A 4534-nucleotide genomic window follows, 5' to 3' on the forward strand; every position below is an offset into this window, starting at 1 on the left:
GCTGCGTCAACTAGAGCTGAGCAGCCGGCCGCCCGGGAGTGTGTCCCGGGGGCCCGCGCGAACACGCAAGCGTCCGCTCAATTATTCTGCAAACAGGAGGAGGCTGAGCTCCCCTGCACCATACACCTCGAAACCCTCTCAGGTCCCGGCGGCGCGCAGCGCCGTCCTAAGTACTTGGTCGGGTTCGAGAGAGGCGCAATCGCCCGGGGTTTGGCGAGTAGACGCTTTAGGTGCGACCACCCGTGCTCCCAACTGAGCTTGCCGCTGCCGACAGAGGCCCGGGAGCGTGCTGTCGTGGCATTGCCGGCGGGAGACAACACGCGCCACCTACGGTGACCGGCAGCTCCAACGCCAGCGCCACAGAAGGACAAAAGCCCCACTTGGGTGCCGAAGCGAACTCTCCCAGCACAGCGCACGCGCCAACACGTCCGCACAGCTGCGATACAAACCACCTGCGAGAACCGCAGAGGCGACCGAGCAGCAGACGGCGTCGCGGCGCCGAGCGCCGGGCGGCGGCGCATCCTCAGCGCACACAGTCCTCAATCGGACCAGCACACTGCAGATGTCCACCGCGCTTCGCACCGGGCCCGCGAGGACCTACTTTGGCCGCACGGCGCCGCGTGCAGGGTGCGCCGGCGCGCAGCTGCGCCGCCTGCCGCCTCCGTCGGCCGGCGCGCCTGCCACTGGCCGCCCCCACCAGCCGGCTGTAGCGCGTGCGCCCACGCACCGCGCGGCCAGCACGCCGGGAGGCCCCCCCTCACCGGCCGGGGACGGTCCCACCCAGCCACCGCCGCGTATCGCTTCACACCCAGATGCCATTCACGTTCGTGGGCATGGTGGGTATCGCTGGAACAACCGGTTGGTAGCTCAACCGATCGTCGCCATCACTGATTCACCTCTAGCGAGAACAACCGCACCACAACGGTTTACCAGTTGTTCATTTGCGTAACGTCACCAGCAAACGTAGGCGTCCATCGCCATTTGCAAATTCAACGATTGTTGCATGCCTGTGTCAGGTGTCACGACACACTATGTCTGCCCACATACACGCAACAACATGTGCACGCTTCGCGAACACGTGGAAGGTGGCCCCCGTACGTATGCGATGTCCATTGCGCGAACGACTGTCAACCGGCCTCTGTCGCATGTCGCAGATGTGGAACGCAGTGCACCATGCTATCACGGTGTGTGAGAAGAGACGACTACGTCTGACAACACGCGCCACTACATCAACAGACGGCTCATGCTGATCGCCATCCAGGGCATACCACACTGCAATCCAGCTCTTATAGGGAGACGACACGTAGCTGAGTGCACAACATTTGGACCGCATGGTTCGCCGTTGTTGGCGCAGTCGTTGTACGGTCACATGTACCACGATGTATCATTCAGTACATGAGGACCAATGTGCAGTACAGTGTGTGATTTGGACGTACAACATCAGCGGACAGTTGACACAGGCCGTACCACAGCGTAGGCTAAGTGCTTCGCCATGCGAATGCCAATGAACAACTGCAAATGCCAATGAACAACTGCAAAGGGCATTGAGCATGTACGTCCTGCTGCCATCCACATTACAGTGTATAGCTGCAAGGTGTTTAACATGAAGCGATACACTGGGGACCGGGCAGTGCGAGTAGCAAACTATATTGCGGGGGTTGCAGTTAGGCAACACTACACTAATTTAACGCGTCGTATGACAATTACAGAGCAGGTTAAGGCCCAACGTGTGTTGGGTTAAGGCCCAACGTGTGTTGGGTTAAGGCCCAACGTGTGTTGGGTTAAGGCCCAACGTGTGTTGGGTTAAGGCCCAACGTGTGTTGGGTTAAGGCCCAACGTGTGTTGGGTTAAGGCCCAACGTGTGTTGGGTTAAGGCCCAACGTGTGTTGGGTTAAGGCCCAACGTGTGTTGGGTTAAGGCCCAACGTGTGTTGGGTTAAGGCCCAACGTGTGTTGGGTTAAGGCCCAACGTGTGTTGGGTTAAGGCCCAACGTGTGTTGGGTTAAGGCCCAACGTGTGTTGGGTTAAGGCCCAACGTGTGTTGGGTTAAGGCCCAACGTGTGTTGGGTTAAGGCCCAACGTGTGTTGGGTTAAGGCCCAACGTGTGTTGGGTTAAGGCCCAACATAGGTTGGGTTAAGGCCCAACATAGGTTGGGTTAAGGCCCAACATAGGTTGGGTTAAGGCGCAACATAGGTTGGGTTAAGGCGCAACATAGGTTGGGTTAAGGCGCAACATAGGTTGGGTTAAGGCGCAACATAGGTTGGGTTAAGGCGCAACATAGGTTGGGTTAAGGCGCAACATAGGTTGGGTTAAGGCGCAACATAGGTTAGGTTAAGGCGCAACATAGGTTAGGTTAAGGCGCAACATAGGTTAGGTTAAGGCGCAACATAGGTTAGGTTAAGGCGCAACATAGGTTAGGTTAAGGCGCAACATAGGTTAGGTTAAGGCGCAACATAGGTTAGGTTAAGGCGCAACATAGGTTAGGTTAAGGCGCAACATAGGTTAGGTTAAGGCGCAACATAGGTTAGGTTAAGGCGCAACATAGGTTAGGTTAAGGCGCAACATAGGTTAGGTTAAGGCGCAACATAGGTTAGGTTAAGGCGCAACATAGGTTAGGTTAAGGCGCAACATAGGTTAGGTTAAGGCGCAACATAGGTTAGGTTAAGGCGCAACATAGGTTAGGTTAAGGCGCAACATAGGTTAGGTTAAGGCGCAACATAGGTTAGGTTAAGGCGCAACATAGGTTAGGTTAAGGCGCAACATAGGTTAGGTTAAGGCGCAACATAGGTTAGGTTAAGGCGCAACATAGGTTAGGTTAAGGCGCAACATAGGTTAGGTTAAGGCGCAACATAGGTTAGGTTAAGGCGCAACATAGGTTAGGTTAAGGCGCAACATAGGTTAGGTTAAGGCGCAACATAGGTTAGGTTAAGGCGCAACATAGGTTAGGTTGAGGCACAATATAGGTTAGGTTGAGGTACCGTATAGGTTAGGTTAAGGTACAGTATAGTTTAGGTTAAGGTACAGTATAGTTTAGGTTAAGGTACAGTATAGTTTAGGTTAAGGTACAGTATAGTTTAGGTTAAGGTACAGTATAGTTTAGGTTAAGGTACAGTATAGTTTAGGTTAAGGTACAGTATAGTTTAGGTTAAGGTACACATTGTTGTATGGAAAGGTGTAATGGGGGGGGGGGGGGGGGCGGCCGGTCGGTTTGTTGATTGTGATTATAGTAAGTGGATGCCTGCGGCATCATCTGATTTGCCACGTCAGGATGCACCTTTGGCTCATGACAGGCGGCGCTCCGATTCCATGCTTGTGGCAGACCTGTGTCTTTCATTCCTGCCATTGTTTGTGTGCTGTGAGAGGAGGCAGTATTGTGATGTTGGGTGCACCCCTGTGTAGGACATGTGTGGGTGTTGGTGGCTTAGCTGAGCAATGGTGGTTGTCGGGGGGGTGGGATATTCCGTTTTCTGAGTGGACCTCCCAGTCTGGTTATGACAGTGTGGATTGTCTCATGTGGCGGAGAGGATGCACTGGGTGTTGTTCCATGCTGGTGCTTACATATTGTCTGTGTGCGTGTTACAGGCGGAGAGTAGTGCGTGATAAGAGTGTGTGGCTGCCGTGTGGTTGTGATTGTGAGCAGAGTCTTTCAGCATGTATACGGACAGTTGTATATATTATCTGTATTCTGATGGGTCTATGTATTACTAATCAGCGCCGTGTATACGTTTAATCCGGTTCCAGTCGAAACTGTTGTATCTCTGTACATTAGTGACACGGCGAGCGCGCTATGTAGCTACTCGTCTCGGCAGCTTCCACCGGTGTATGGCAAATGATTATAAGCAATGAGTCGAGTCGTCAATACCGATAGTGTGACGTCACATGTCTGGGGTGGGGGACGCTGCGCCCTTCCGGTGGGTCATGGCCTAGAAAGACGCTCCCCACGCAGGGGGGCTTGGACTGTCATAAACTCTTCCGAGTAATATACTTGCCGTACGTTTTTGCGACTGCGAGTGCAACGCCCACCGGTACCGACATGGATGGAGCGCCTCCTAGCTGACCGCTCAGCATCGGCATTCGTACAGAGAGCAACGCGATCGCGTCTCTAGCTCGTAACTGGTACAGCTCGCAGCTCATGTATAGGGACAGCGGGAATGTCGCATATTGGACATAACTCTTCATGAAACGCAAGTTATAGGGGTGGATTGCACATTGCGACTGCGGGAAAAGTCCGCCGTTCATCCGCTGGAGTTGCGAGTTGGGCGGTTAGGGTGGGGCGCCGGTGGAGTGATTGCCGGTCGACGATTTCGTGCGGCAGAGGCGCTGGCGTTGGGGTGCTGTGGTCGACAGAGGACGCAGGCTTTGTGGGTGGGGTCGAAAGATGGGCACTGTGGGCCCATCGCTGTCTTAGTCGGCTTGGCGTCTCATAGATGGCGGTATCGTCGTTGCAGGACGTCATGCCGCGGGAGACCTACAGATGGCGCTGTGTTTTGTGGTGCGCTCGACATGGCGGACGTAGTGTTGTCAGATTCGCATA

Source organism: Schistocerca serialis, unplaced genomic scaffold, assembly GCF_023864345.2.
Source record: "Schistocerca serialis cubense isolate TAMUIC-IGC-003099 unplaced genomic scaffold, iqSchSeri2.2 HiC_scaffold_1202, whole genome shotgun sequence".
NCBI classification, from domain to species: Eukaryota; Metazoa; Arthropoda; class Insecta; order Orthoptera; family Acrididae; genus Schistocerca; species Schistocerca serialis.